The sequence below is a fragment of the Schistocerca americana genome, chromosome 8 (assembly GCF_021461395.2).
Source record: "Schistocerca americana isolate TAMUIC-IGC-003095 chromosome 8, iqSchAmer2.1, whole genome shotgun sequence".
NCBI lineage: Eukaryota > Metazoa > Arthropoda > Insecta > Orthoptera > Acrididae > Schistocerca > Schistocerca americana.
The window spans coordinates 499,830,083-499,846,906 of NC_060126.1; the positions used below are offsets into that span (position 1 = coordinate 499,830,083).

The following is a 16,824-nucleotide window of genomic DNA, read 5'->3' on the forward strand; positions in this document are numbered from 1 at the left end:
AAGCTTCTCTTTAGTCTCCTGACGCCTTTTGCATTTCATAAAGCAGTGTTTAATCACCACACGAAATTCTTTTTCGTCCATTTTTTGAGAATCACTCGACTTCCTTGATTCACACGAATGCCAAACACATAGAGATAGACCAATATGGCTGAAACTTGGTGTGCGTTGTTTCCAAAGATGCTACTAACTAAACATGACCTCGATAGGCGCCGGTGGTACCATCTCTCGGACTTAGCACAGACTTTTCAAACGTCACTCGCAGTTCATTCTAAAATCGTTGCCTTGGAATATCATTTCATAGGTCTAGTTAACACCCCATCCCATTGTTTAAAGAGGTTCATCCTTACGCATAACCACATTGCACCATATGGTAAGCAACACTTTGGATACTATTTGTAAATTTTATTTAAAAATAGAAATTGATTTGTGTTGTACTTTCGAATAATATGCAACAATGTTGTGAGGACGCTAGGTAAGTGCAAATTTTGATTAGGGCCAGATAACTGTTTTACTCCAGCTGCGCATTTAATACAACGCCAAGTTGCACTAAGACCATTAACAGTTCACTTCAAATTAGTTTCTGTTCAGTCTGAGGTTAGCATACGAGGTTAAGTTGGATAACAGTCTGTGAGTACACAGTTCCTCTAATACGTAGTATTTTATAGAGTGGGAAGTAAAATTGGGCTAAATTTCGTGGAGAAAGATAGAGTGGGAATTATACAACTGTTCCACTTACATGTTTCATTCACGAATGGTGCACGGGAAGAATGACTGTTGGCATGCCTCTATATTACCTGTAATTTTCTAGAACTTCGTCCTGATCATTTCGCACGACATATGTGGGTGGTAGTATTGTTGTTCAACTATTATCGGAAAGTAGTTACTCGAAATTTCAATAGCAAAAAATCTCCGTGATGCACAACGCCTCTCTTGTATCATCTGCCACTGGAGTATGTCAAGCGTCTCTGGAAAGCTCTCGCGCCGACTAGACGTCCCATGACGAAGCGCTCCGTTATTCGTTGGATTTTCTGTATCTCTTGTCTCAGTCCTACCTCATAAGGGTCCCAGATTGATGAATAATACTCAAGAACCGGTCGAACAAGCGCCCAGTAAGCCACTTCTTCAGTGGGCGAATTACATTTCCTTAAGGCTCATACTATGAATCTCAGTGTCCGTCTGCTTTTTTTCCTACTTCTTTGCCGGCCGGTGTGGCCGTGCGCTTCTAGGCGCTTCAGTCTGGAACCGTATGACCGCTAAGGTCGCAGGTTCGAATCCTGCCTCGGGCATGGATGTGTGTGATGTCCTTAGGTTAGTTAGGTTTAAGTAGTTCTAAGTTCTAGGGGACTGATGACCACAGATGTTAAGTCCCATAGTGCTCAGAGCCATTTGAACCATTTGAACCTACTTCTTTCATGTGGTCATTTCACTTATGGTCGCTCTGGATATTTATTTCTAGATATTTTACGTTAGATACTGTTTCCAGCAATTTTTCATCAGTAGTGTAGTTGTACAATTATGTATTTCGTTTCCAACGCATGGACAATATTTTACATTTACTTACGTTCAGGGTCAACTGCCACCCCATGCACCATTCATGAATACTTTGTAAGTCCTTCTTCAAATTGTTGGCGTCTTCCGGCGTTCCTACTTAACAAACAACCACATCATCTGCTAGCACCCTTGAAGAGCTCCTGACGCTTTCATCCACATCATTCAAATGCACTGAAGACAGTAACGGTCCTATCACACTTCCCTGGCATACACCTGCCCCACCCCCACAACCCAACTAACTTAACTTGCATCTGTCGATTTTGTTCTGTTACGAGCGAATTGTTGAGTGCTCTTTGCAAGAAAGTCTTGAATCCAGTGGCACATGCCGTCTGAGGGGCAGTGCCAACTGCATTCCCGAAGTCGGGGGACACTCCATCAATCTGAGCATCGACGTCTACAGCACGGTGACTCTCTTGGAGGAACAGAGCGAGCTGACTTTCGTAAGATCTCAGTCAGCGGAACCCATGTTGATTTTTACAGGGGGGATTTGCGTTCTCCCAAAACGACAGATTACGTGAGCACATACAGGTTGCGTAATTCTGCAATGAAACGACATCAACGATGTTTTTTGAGTCATCAGTTCTCTGAATGGGTTGACGCGGCCCACCACGAATTCCTCTCCTGTGCCAACCTCTTTATCTCTGAGTAGCACTTGCAAACTACGCTCTCAATTATCTGCAGGATGTATTCCAATCTCTGTCTTCCTTTACAGTTTTTGCCCTCTACAGATCCCTCTAGTACCCTCGAAGCCATTCCCTGATGTCTTAACAGATGTCCTACCTTCCTGTCCCCTCTCCTTGTCAGTCTTTTCCACATATTCCTTTCCTCTCCGATTCTGCGCAGAACCTCCTCATTCCGTACCTTATCAGTTCACCTAACTTTCAACATTCATCTGAGCACCACATCTCCAATGCTTCGATTCTCGTCTGTTCCGGTTTTCCCACAGAACAAATTGCACTACCATTCAATGCTGTCCTCCGCACGTAAATTGTCAGAAATTTCTCCCTCAAATTAAGGCCTATGTTTGATACTAGTAGACATCTCTTGGCCAGGAATGCCCTTTTCGTCAGCGCTAGTTTGCTTTCGATGTCCTCCTTGCTTCGTCAGTCATTGGTTATTTTGCTGCCTGGGTAGCGTAACTCCTTAACTTCATCTACTTCGTGACCATCAATCCTCATATTAAGTGTCTCGCTGTTTTCATTTCTGGTACTTCTCATTACTTTCGTCTTCGATTTACTCTCAATCCACACTCTGTACTCATTAGACTGTCCATTTCATTCAGCAGATCACGTAAATTCTTCTTCACTTTCACTAAGGATACCAATTTCATCAGCGAGTCGTATCATTGATACTCTTTCACCTTAAATTTCAATTCCACTCCAGAACCTTTCTTTTATTTCCATCATTGCGTATTAAACAGTAGGAGTGAAAGGCTACATCTCTGCGTTACACCAGCATTTCGTTCTTGGTTGTCCACTCTCATTATTCCCTCTTGTTTCTTGTACGTATTGTGTATTACCCGTCTCTCCCTATAGCTTACTCCTATTTTTCTTAGAACGCTTTTTATAGGTCTACAAATCCTATGAACGTGTCTTGAGTCTTATTTAGTCTTTTTTCCTTTATCATAATTGCCTCTCTGGTGCCTTCAGCTTTCCTAAAGCCGAAGTGAATGTCATCTAACACATCCTCAGTTTTCCATTCTTCTGTATATTATTCTTGTCAGCAACTTGAATGCATGAGCTGATTGTGCGATAACTCTCGCATTTGTCGGCTCTTGCAATCTCTTGTGTTGATAAAATTTTTCCGAAAGTCACGACGATATGTTCCCAGACTCATACATTCTACACACCAAAGTGATAGTCGTTTTGTTGCACTTCCCCTAACGATTTAAGAAATTCTTCCCGATCTGATCTTAAGCCCTCCAAAGTTCTCTTAAATTTTGATTCTAATACTGGATCCCCTGTCTCCTTTTTAATCGGTTCCTGTTCCTTCTTCCATCCCATGAGACAATGTTTACTCTTAAAGGGGCCTACAACAAACTCTTTCCAACCAACCTCTCCCTCCTCTGTATTTAACAATGGAATTGCGATAGCATTGTCGTTGTTACGCGATGTAATGTCCCTACGTAATGTAATATGATTGTAATACTCCGGCTGCGAGTACCAGCGATGATGCGCTATGGAATTTGATACGACAACCCTCTTTGCTCTGACGACAACGCTCTTCGCTGAAAAAAAAAGAGGAGCGTCTATGTTTTCTTGTAATTGCTGGAATAGGTAATGTTGGAGATAAGTTTGCATATAGAAGTAATGTGCAGTGCAGAGGTCAACATAAATTCGCGATCATCAAGAATAAAAATTGAATTTGTGAAAAAAAGGAAGATAAATATCTTTATGAACCTTTATTCGGTGTTGGACCATCTGACCTTCATAAAAAGTATTGGTGCGTTTGTCGATACAGTGCATAGTGATTTCTTCGCAAATTAACAATACTGGGTGAATCTGCTACTATCGCGGTCCGAACGACGCACAATATTTCGCCGTCAGCTTGCGTGTTCAAGACGTTCCCTAAGCGACTAGTTTGATGGTCAAAAGATATACTGCCACTGTTGTCCAACTTTATCATTATGAAAGTTTTTCCAGCGACTCTAAATAGCACTTTTTCTCCGACTTTGCCTGGCGTTCATTGAGAACCGGTGAAACAGGAACCTTCGACCGCCAACTCATCCTGTATCTAACCCGTTCTCTCCTTACAACAGCCACGAAGAAAACACATTCATCTATAGTCAAAATTTCTCACAGATTGTTTGTATTAGACAGGTAAAATATTTCATAATGTATGCATTTAGGCAAAAAATTCAAAGGACAATTTTTTAATGCAGTGCCTATCTTATCTGTGTCAAAGACAAAAGTCAGCAAGCAAGTTGATGAATTAATTAATTTTTCTTAACGACGTAGCAGTTGCAATACAGACCCTTGCTTTTAATTTCACCGAAGTTTAATTTGACTTTTCTATATGCTGTGGCAGTCCTTCCGGCTATCATTTCTTTTTCGATATCTTCACATTTCTCATGGAGCCATTTCGTCTTAGCTTCCCTGCACAACCTATTTATGTCATTCCTCAGCGATTTGTATTTCTGTATTCCTGAATTTCCCTGAACATTTGTGTATGTCCTACTTTCATCGATCAGCGGAAGCACTTCTTCTGTTACCCATGGTTTCTTCGCAGTTTCCTACTTCGTACATATATTTTTCATTCCAGCTTCAGTGATTGACTTTTTTAGAGATATCCATACCACTTCAATTTTACTGCTTATTGGACTATCCCTTATTGCTTTATCTACAGCCTGAGAGAACTTCAAGTGTACCTCGTCATTCCTTAGTGTTTCCGTATCCCACTTCACTGCGTATTGATTCTTCCTGACTAATCTCTTAAACGTCAGCCTACTCTTCTTCATTACTACATTGTGATCTGAGTCTATATCTGCTCCTGGGTACGCCTTAGAATCCAGAATCTGACTTCGGAATCTCTGTCTGATCCAACTGAAATTTTCCCCTATCACCCTTCCTTTTTCAAGTATACCTCCTCCTCTTTTGATTTTTGATCAGAGTGCTCGTTGTTACTAGCTAAAATTTATTACAGAAATCAATTCGTCTGTGGAAATGAATATAGACTGTGAAAAACTGTGTGAAGTTATATACCAACTGGCCGTCAAAATTGATGCAGACAGATGGACACTAACGAAAAAAGCTGCCCGTACTGTCGCAGTAACTAAAAACTAAATCTGCATCCATATCGACAGATAAACAATAGTCATGGCTATCCAATAAAGCGTGTTCTATCCTCTTGTCACAGAGCCAGACTCCAGCATTATGCTAGAAATAATGATGTAACTTCCAGAAATCATCTGAATTTGAACCTGAAAAGGTTCGAAAACCGGTTTATGGAATAATAAATAATTATTCAAAAAAGTGACTGGTTGCAGTTTTACGTACTTACATTCAATTAACAGTCACGGGTTCTAAAATGTATTTAGTGGATAAGCTTAATATGTTTTTCTAGTTCTGAATTAAGACACGAAGCATGGAATTTATTTGGGAAAACATCTAAAAAAAGAGAGAAAGAACTAATACAAGTCACGAGTTACTAGAAAAGACAGAAAAACGAATAAACTTATGGGGAAACAGAGTGGAGTGGAAGTTGTAATGAAAATGTAAAGACAACAAAATGGAGGATGGCCAGACCATGTAACAAGGCAAGTGGATGGTAGAGGGACTTTTATGTTCTTTGCAAGTATTATCATAGACAAGAAAAGACAAAGAATGGGGAAACATGAAACTAGCACTCTAAAAAGTAAATGCTGCGATGCACATTGGTAACTACTGTAAGGTCGTTAACGCTAATGCTTCTTCTCATACAGAGTATTCCTAGATATTTCTTCTTCACTCTCTCTTCTAGTACCTCACTTTACTTTATCTACTCTCAACTTCTAAAATTTTCATGTGACAACGCATTACAAATGTTGGCAACATCCTCTCATCGAACTTTCTCGTTGACCAATTTTGATTTTTATACAGCTCTTGTAGCATGACACCAAAAGGTCCACAAAATTTGTCTGTATTCAAACCAAATAATAAACAACCGACCTCCTTCTCGCAGAATGAGCCGTTGTGAAAAACTGAGAAGGGAAGACAATTTATTGTGTAGCATTTTCTTCTGCTCCATGAGCCTACGGTAGAGGGTTATTACGGTATGACAAAGTGATAGAGATTTTAATATAGCTTTATGGACGAAGCTTAAAGGGCACATAATTAAATTGAAGTGTGATATATTTTGGCAGTTACGTTGTTAAGTTCACCGTTCTGAATTTTGCTGCATAATGTTTTGTATGCTTCCAAGAAACAGATGGAAATTAGTTAATATTATATTGAAATAATTTGGGGCTCTTTTAATTTTTATGCAACTATTTTCAGTTTTCAATCAATTGTTTTTATCAGATATCGATGACTCTTATCTCCCTTTGTGTGAATGAGGACGCTGTTGTACCCAAGGTATCTCCACAGGGGGGGTAGATGGCGGTTAGGTTCCGTCAAGGCTGTAAAGTACCCGCTGAGCTCGTTCGAAAACTTAATCTAATTTTGTCTCTAGGATCGTTCATTTGAGATGTCAGTAAGAAATACTGCTACCAAGAGACTGTACTCTGTCCGTCCTAGCCTCGAGTCTTTGAATGAGATCCTGGGGGACAACCCAGTGGCATTTTGTTTGATTTTCTCGCGTGTCCACGAAAACGATTTTCTAAATATTAGAAATTCTCTATTTTGTAACCTTTACTTTTAACATGGATGTCTTTGTTAAGCAGTGGAGACTGATGGCCTGTACTAGCGCTCTCGTCTTCTTCAATTTCAGCGCAATATATTGCTTTTCTTTACTGCATGTAATTCCGTTGTGCAGAATATATTTCATTAATCGAGAAAAATTTGGGCTCTTCTTGGTATTCCGGGTGTGGTTTGATCCTTCTTGTTTACCAGCTTCCGCGTGACCAACACTGATTTACCTATGTCCTATTGACGCCTGATTCACGTCTGTACGTACGTTCGAGTGTCACGGTTCTGAAGCTGGCCTTAACGCAATATCCTTCCTTGGGTTAGATTCATTAAGGTTTTACTGCTGTACTTCAGAAATCAGGACTCTTTATTTACAAAATTTTGCTCAAAATTGTCCACAAACATTTCAGCTAACGAGGACTTAGAGGGGACCCCATTGTTAACAAATGTTTTTAGATAACGGGCTCCTCATTTCTGAAATGCAATACTGAACGAGGTATGTGAACGATGTAGTATGCTTGTGGGCAGTCAGCACCCGACAAGCTAGTTTTGACAACATTTCAGCTCATACCTCAATAAAATTATGTTAACAATTCAGCTGTGAGGAGACCTAACCTACTTCTTTGACACTGACGCCGACATAAACATGCAGAAACATTTACTTAACATTTACAGGGAAGTAGCTTCTGCAGACGCATTATACCTGTCTACTGCCAGCACTAACATTACTAAAATTTTTGGCTATCGATTAACACCCATCACAGAACCCTCCTTCAATTTTTAAAAACCAAATATAATTCTATCATTCACTCTTGTTAAAGCTGGAGCTATGTTACTCGATCTCATTCTCAAAATTGCGTTGCCCTTTCCTCCCCTTTGACATCCCTTCCATATCCCTTCCTTTTCCTCTTACCACATTCACCGACCTCTGTATATCCGTTTATATACCATAGAAATTTATACCACTGCTCACTCGGTGTACTGTTTGCAGCTGTTGTTGTTGTTGTGGTGGTCTTCCACGCTACTCTATCCTGTCCTAACCTCTTCATCTCCGAGTAACTAATGCAACCTACATCCTTCTGAATCTGCTTGCTGTATTCATCTCTTCCTCTCCCTCTACGATTTTTACCCTGCACGCTTTACTAAACTGGTGATCCCTTGAGGCCTCAGAGTGTGTCCTACCAACCGATTCCTTCTTCTAGTCAGATTGTACCACAAATTTCTCTCCTCTCCAATTCTATTCAGTACCTCCTCGTTAGTTACTTGATGTACCTATCAAATTTTCAACATTTTCCTGTAGTACCACATCTCAAAAGCTTCTATTCTCTTCTTATCAAAACTATTTATAGTCCATGTTTCACTTCCATACAATGTTACACTCCATACAAGTAGTTTCAGAAACGTTTTCTTGCCACTTAAATCTAACTCAATGTCAACAAATTTATCTCCATCAGAAACACAACTCTTTCCATAGCCAGTATACGTTTTATATCCTCCCTACTTCGATCATCATCAGTTACTTTGTTTCCTAAACAGCAAAACTCATCTGCTACTTTAAGTGTCTGACTGCCTAATCTAATTCTCTCAGCACCTCCTTATTTACTTCGACTAGATTCCATTATCATTATGCACCGCTTACGACACTATAGTCGTGTACTTTTAAACTTTTAGTTCAATGCAATATAAGTTTTATTTTTATCCACATTACATTACATTTGTGATACTCAAGTATGTGTATAGTTTATAGTCATTAACTAATAACTTTATAGGTTACGTATCACAATATATTTAGGCCAGACAACAGTGGGCTTAGGATTTTAAACTCATACCTTTAGATTGTAAGACATTCAGTGCATAATTACATGATATTTCTTTCTCTGTACTCATGTCAAACTCAAGCCTAGAAAATTTCTGTTTTTCGTGTATGTATGATGTTAAAATTGCACACGTTTGGAAAAAAACGGTTTTTTACAGCTAGAAACTGTCGCTGATGTGCGACTAGCTGTTCTATCTTAAACTGTCTGCTGCTATACTAGAAAGCCTAAAGGCGGCACGAAAAATAGTATAAAGCAAATGTTGTTATGAAACAGAAATTCTCTGTGTCTCAATTTTTGGTAAGTCTTTGTTTCTCTTATGTGAGGTACAATTATCTTCTGGATTCTACATGTCCTCTGATTTTAGAAGCTGAAAAAATTTATCACTGACTTGTGATGTAGACGACAAAATCAGTGCAGTGGCAAGCTGGGACAGCATTTCTGTATAACCCGTTTCTTTGTCAGCAACTCCTCATTTTCAATCATACTCCAGGTACCCTCATTCTCACATATACAAATCAGGTGTCTTGCCATGTGTCAACCCATTCTTCTTCATTTCCCTTCATTTATACTTGTTCTTTCTGAACACGAAGTCAATTTTCACCATGACCAGCTCTTACTTAATACCTTTACATATCTATGCCGTAATTCTGAACTGCTTCTTTGCACTTTCTTTATTTTCAGTCCTCAGAATAGGCCCTACTGCGCTGCTTGTATCTTATCTTACCGTTTTCATGCTTATACTCCATTCGTTTATCAATAACATGAAATATTTCCTGAGTTATTAAAATCGTTCTCATCGTATTCTGTCTTCACCAGTGACAATTATTTCCACATTTATTATAGATCACGAATATTTTGCTATGCTATGAGCCACATTATTATCGAGCTCAGACGTCATTATTGACGATAATTTTCTTTGCGCCTTATTTGTTCGGTATATCCGAAAATTATTTTCCAAGCAACTGCCATTTCTAGTCTTGTTTGGTAAAGGCAGAACGTATTGTTTCAGTATCAAACATACAGAAATTGTTTTAACGGAACTGAAAAGAAACGTTATAGTCTTCTTGGCGGGCAAATGCTGATTAATCACTGTCTTGAAGTTTTTTGTAAGTTACTGTATTCGGCTTGATTTGTGAACCTTTGTTATGAATATTATCCTACAAGCAGTACAAAGATATCCAAGTTTACATATTTGCAGACCAACACTGCACTTAGTTAATTGCTTAGACACATGATCCATGGATCACACTACACAGTTTATTATAATATTTATTGGATACTAATGTATTTTTTGTTATGTATGAGTGAATGCTGACCATTTATCGATGAGTTCACGTACGAGAAAACAATATTTATTATATTAATAAAAAGAAATTTATATTACTTTTGCACGAAATAGGATAAATGTTTCTAAATAAACATTCTTTTGTGAAGTAGAAAGAATTGCCCACAAGTAACTTTTTTAGCTTAAAGTTTCTGGTAGCAACCAGTTTCTCAGCTAAAGTCAGTTCTAATAAAGTGTGACGTAGAGTGTGTGTTTTTACTTTTGCGCTGTAATTTTCAGTACCCCTATTTAAAGTGTAATATATTAATTAAAACTAATTTTATGAGAGAACCTACGTACTTTGAATCTGTCGTTCAAATACCCTACTCCTTAAATATATCTACAGCGCGTTTGCACGTAAGCATCACATATTATTATTGTTGCAGGTTCTGCAATAAAAATGTTGTTCGTAGAGGAGAGTTACGCTTGAATATAATTCCTTATGTGTTGTTATTTCTCTGTAAAGACTTATAATGGTACTAAGTGCAAAATGGGCTAAAGTAAGTGTTTTGAGGAGGTTCAACTTATGTTCGTATCAGTTTGTTACATAGTAACTTTCAGCGTTCTATCTTCCGTACCGACGCTTCATATTTATCACTTGTGTTGTATCTTTCTGTCTACACATTTGACTATTCCAAGCCTTTTAGATAACACTTTAAACATTCAATTCTGTAATCATGTAACACAAAACATGCGTAAATAAAAATAGTGAGATCCTCATAGCATTTGTGAACCTGCAGAATATCGATGAAAAATTGAGGTGGAATAGGGTGGTTAACACCGGAGAAGGAAAAAAGTTCACGAGATACGAGAACGTGCAATGACTTTCAACTCAAACAGAAAAAAAGCTTTCGACAATAATGTGCGAAAGATGGTGGTATGTATAGACCCAGATCATTTTACAATATCAGCGCAATATGGAGGGAAACAAACGTATTGAATACTAAAGACAAGAATTCGATCGTACGAAGAGCGAAAGCCCTGTTATAAGCAATTGCCACTGTTAAACATTTGTGTGGATGGAGGAAAGAATGAAGAGAAAATTTCAGAACGTTGTTAAAATTAAAGCAGATAAACAGAAGGATAATTTTTGTGAGCGGTATAGTTTCTCTCGCAGTGAAGCAAAAAACATTGTTAATAAAGACGAAACGACCGAAAACCGAAGCAATTTTATTATTTGTACGGCTACCCTATTTTTCTTTTGTTCTACTGAACTTCATTATTGTGTTTATAATTACTGCGCTATGGTAAGAATTCATACATGCTTGTCAGTAGGCTATGAAGTCATGAATGTAATACAGATTTCTTCTTTGGTGGTCGGTCTTTCATGATGCCCATATTTTGAACTCTAACCTTCCGTTCTTGCTCTGATGAAGGGTTTCCGATAGGTGACCCACATAATGACAGAATTACTAAGATGCAAAAGTGAAAAGCAAAAATCCAGATGTATTCAGGAACAATTTACGTGCGATGGGCAATTTTCTCCAACGCTAGTCGGTCCTTCGCACCCGGAAAATGAAAGAGAAAAAGGATGTTCGACACATGTGCCTTATGAATTTTTGAGGTCTTCGTATTTGCACGTCTGTGGGTGGAATAAGCAGTAGCCCGCCACTCCCTCCTCCGCGGTGGCAGGGTGTTCTGCATAATCAAAATTGAAATATTGCATCCACTCGGCTGCCTCGTCCACGTCGCCTTTCGAGCGTAAATCTCACACGTAACGTACTTCGCGGGACAGATTAGGTTTAAATTGCCAGCAGTGCACTCTGGGAATGAACGAACATGGGGCGATGTCAAATGATATTAGCACAAGAGCGGACGGTTTATTCATGGGCGTGTGCGAACTACCCCCGTGGAATACACCATAAGATTAATTAACGTCATATATTGCGGTAGTAACCAATGTTAAATGATATACATGAATTTACTCTGCACGATTACTGCATTCGTACATGTACCAAATGTGCACTTTCCAGCGGTGGTACGTGGCCAACAGACCGATGGCTTTATGGAAGGAGAGTCAACAGAGAATGTGGTGGCTAAATGATGGAAAGATCATGTTGAACTAATAAGGATTTTATATGATCGGTATCACATTTTTATGCAAATGGATAAATGCTAATATCACGACATACTAAAATATGTTTGTTATAAAAAAAAACTGGCAGAACACCAGGATGAGCGCGGCGATCAACTTGATGATAGTGAAACGCGCATACTGGCGAAACAACCTGTTACCTGCAGGAAGGAGATTACTGAGGCAATAGAAATAGCCAACCGACCCGGAAACACCAACAGACAAGACAGGTACCGACTTCCGACATCTTGGCTGCCAGCAGTAACGGCGTTACAGGACGAAAGCTCACGTGAAGCAATAGACATAGGTGCGCGGAAGATCACAGGAACCTCAGCCGGCGCTAGAAAGCAGACAAACAACGCCAAGTCACAACTGCCACCTGGCGTCCCATTCGCCGATTTCCACCAATCACAAGCAGTAATTCAAACACAAATGGAAATGTCGGGTTTCCAACAGTGAAAAGAAATAATAAAAACACCAATAAAGACTCCTAACATACCCTCCCTTCATTCTTAACAGCCTGTCAGAATTAGATATCAGCGATGTCTTCAGGTATAAAAGAAACAAAATTTTCTCATCATGCATTAAACAAAGAAAAAGACCCTGAAGAAGGTCACGTACAACAGGGACCGAAATGCTGATAGTCTTAGATATTGACAATGACCTCATAAGCCCAGAAACATTTTATTGAAAAAAAAACCAAATGCTTCCGAATTAAGGAACTCAGATATTGTGTTTTCCTACATACCCAAAAATTCACAGATATACAAGACTGATGAACTGTTACAAAGTAAAGCCTATCGACACAATTCAATGCGACGCATAAATCCGTACCAGTTAATTCTTGGTCGAGACTGGTATGGTAAGGATGATAGTTATGGCGATGCAGAACACGAACAACACTACTCTGGCTCATGTCAGACTCCCTTACGATTTGTCGCGAACTTACACAAGGATCTCGAACCACAGGGTTAAGAGCACCAATTTCCGTTTCCTCGTTGTCACTTTCCTTTGTCGGATATATTTCGGATGCGTTAAAGATACAGTTGTTCTCAATTTTGTCATACACATTTTAAATTTACGACGTGTAGGGTGAGTATATCTTTCAGCGTATAAGTCTCTAGCTCTCACTGAATTTCGTTGGCACTGCCCCTAAATGAGAAGCATATCGTCTTCTTCTTCGAAGGAATACATCATTCACAATCGCTTGATTCGACGACACTAGTTTTACTGTTTCTATTAGTGTTGTATTGCGAAACCGTCGAATGGTGTTTACATGTCAGTGGCACATTAGATGGATACGCCGTATTCGGCTAATATTTACTATTCACTATTCGCTAGATATACGAGAGAGAACAGTCAGAGCATGTGCTTCGATAAGTGCCGAAGTGCTAAGAAATACCACCTAATCCATGATTAAAAAATTGCAGCATTGCATTGATACCAATGGTTATCACTTCGAACAACTTCTGTAAGTGGACGTTCACGTAACCTTTTTGACCTTCGTTGACCTTCAAAGACCTTACTGTTACACATCTTTGGATTCTTCTTGTAGCCGCTATCAGAAAAAAAGTACTAAACTATAGCATCCCATCTAAAAAAATAAATTTGACCATATCTCTCATGCGATCCCATCTAGCAATAAAAAACCATCGTCATATTATGGCCCACGTTGGCCCAAGCAACCTTTGACCCACAAACGTTTCAGCTACTATCATACTTTCGGAATTATTCGAGGTGGCAGTAGCTAGTGACTCACCCTGTGTATGTAACTGTTATGTCTATGAGTGAACAGGGTGAAATTCGCAGATTGTTTAGTACTGATAGTATAAAATTGGTGAAGATTCTGCTATAAAACACCATTAATTTTATCGTCTGTGAGAATTCTTCGTTCGGCCGCTGTGGCCGAGCTGTTCTAGGCGCTTCAATCCGGAACCGCGCTGCTGCTACGGTCGCAGGTTCGAATCCGGCCTCCGGCATGGATGTGTGTGATGTCCTCAAGTTAGTTAGGTTTAAGTAGTTCTAAGTCTATGGGACTGATGACCTCAGATGTTAAGTCCCATAGTGCTTGGAGCCAATTGAACCATTTTTGATAATTCGTCACTGAACCAATGCTAATCTCACACCCACGACTGTAACCCCACTTGTTTTTGCCTCCTTTCCATCCTCCGAAATGTGCCATCTCAGCCAATTTCGGATTGATTTCTTGACTCGCTTAATTAAGTTCTGATATCAAGTTACGAGCTTGACGACTATCATTAGCTGTGAAAAAAGCGTGTGATGTTCCCGTTGACTGACTGCGACCAGTTCATCCACTTCTGAGTTTATAGTCCCTTGATGAGTTAGGAAAGCCATAGTTGATGACAAATTTTATCTCATCAACATCTAGACCACTTGCAGCAACATCAGTAGCAACAAGGATACACGTTCTTCCAGGGAGAAAATCATTTAAAACGTAGCCTCTTTCTTGTTATGATTTATCCTCATACATGCAAACAGCTTCAAACCCATATCTTCTTATACTGTTTGCTACGTTTTCTGCTTTCTTTTCTGTTGATACGAGATTATGGTTTTGTTCACAATTTCGTGAGAAGTTTCATGTAAGATACGGCATAATTTCTTTTCATTCTCATGTTCTTGACAAACATCCACAATCTGTTCAGTATTATGATTTGCACAAAGTTTAAGAGAGCGCACGTTGGTCTGAATATAGGAAATCTTCTGCCAATTGTCGCACCTGTTTAGGCCATGTTGCGGTCCACATCAGGGTCTGGCGAACAGGCCAGATTTGCTGAACAATCTTGCAAATCTGTGGCTAAAATCCCATATCCAGCATTCTATTTGCCCCATCAGGAACAAGGTATGTGTAACGTCTGAGATATGTAGTTCTATGTTCAAGAAAGCCAATCAATTGACCAGGGGTTGAAATCGCAATTTCAACACCACGTTGAAGGGTACGTTCCTGTGGATGTTTTGGAGCACCACCAAAAATGCATACGTTCCTTATGAAAGCATTTCCACCAAAATTTGTTGCAACAGTTGGAAACTGTTGGGCAAGTTCTCTGGTTGGTGCTAGAATAAGAGCAATGTGGCTATCTACAAAGTATTTGTTCCTGATTATTTATGTCTATAACAACTTGAAGTATTTATGCGAACGTCTTTCGTGAACCATTTCTCGTAATTCCAACCATGTTCTTCCCACTCATTGCGATTGGCCACGCTTGAGCTTGAATAGCTGTAAGTTCAGAGAAATTCTGCATCCTGATGCTTTCCATTACATAATCAGCAGAATTTGACTCCTCGAAGTATTGAATAGGATTTGGGACATCAATGCCCTTAACTGTTATTTCCTTTGCTCGTCTATAATCATCCACTTCAAACTTCTTCCTGTTTGCCACATTAGGGTGTGAGACACAAAACTCTTTCGCTATTGGTGAAATCATACTCATATCACAGGCTGGTTTCCTTAGTCCACCACCAAGTTAATCATCTCTTCACCGGAAGTTTGTAACTCTCTGGGATCTTCGAATTTGTTCCCCCCTCGATAGCCAACCCCGTCTCTTTAGAAAGATATATTCGGGGGAATTACCTTCCTTTCGTGAATCTTGTAGACATTAGTTCAAATGCTTACAACATGCGGTGTAACTGAGACAAACCTGTGACCTTTGAACACGAAACTCATTCCATGTTAGCTATTTGCCCACCCATGCACGACTCAGGGGCACACCTATACGTCGTCAACTATGAGTCTACAACCCGTACTCGCATATCCATTGTGTATATTCCTGTACAGGTGACACGTTTTACTTGGAAGTCGCTCGCCCGACGTCCGCCGGTAAATACGATATTGTAGTGCCTGGGTTATTCCAAATTACGATGTTGTTTTGGACATACATGCATATCGAAAGGAAATTTGCATCGCAATTCAGAATACTAACACAGGCACCACATTATAATAATTGAAATTGATGTCAAATGCTGAGGACTACGATCCCTACACGTTGTCAATAATTTAAGCAATCAAAAGGTACATCACACATTTTGACAGTCGCAAAATCACTCCCCAAAACCTAAACATGAATTAACGGCCTTGTATGTCACATATTTTATACTCGTACACTCACTCATCAAAAGCGGTCCTGGTGGTCTTGTGGTAAAGGACATGGCTCGAACGCAGAGGTAGTGGGATCGAATGTCGGTGCAACTACAGATTTTTTCAGTCTTGGTTTACCTTTGACCTCTCAACGATGTGAAGAGTCGCCAGAAATAGAGGTGGTTGGCCATGTTTCCCCGGTTGGATAACTAGGATAGATTAGAGACACGCAAGTTGCCAAAGTGGCCTCCAGTAGAAAGACTTACATGAAGCCACTCAGACACATGAAATCATTATTATTATTATTATTATTATTGCAATAATAATAACAATAATAATAATAACGTAATAAGAACTATTATTATTACCTATGAACGTAATTAAGTTTGTACGGAACCCTCAGAGCACGAGTGCCACTAACATTTCTCTGATTCCCCCTTTTCGCTTTATACAATCACTACTGCTTCAGATATCTTCTTCTTAGTGTAAAACGAAACTATGTATTACTTTTATTATGTTATGATGCAAAGTTACTATACTTTGTTTATTTGATTTTGTTTCTTTTTTGAGTGTGCAACAATTTTTATTTTATGATAAGAGTGCTGCAAACAGAAACGACACAATTGTCTGCTGCATAAATT

The 16,824-nt window shown here is 39.3% G+C and overlaps 1 pseudogene; it reads right to left on the reverse strand.

The window, feature by feature from the left end:
- The window catches only part of LOC124545943, a 154,694-nt pseudogene extending 139,122 nt beyond the window's left edge, over window positions 1-15,572 (reverse strand).
- Between the last annotated feature and the right edge of the window lie 1,252 nt (window positions 15,573-16,824).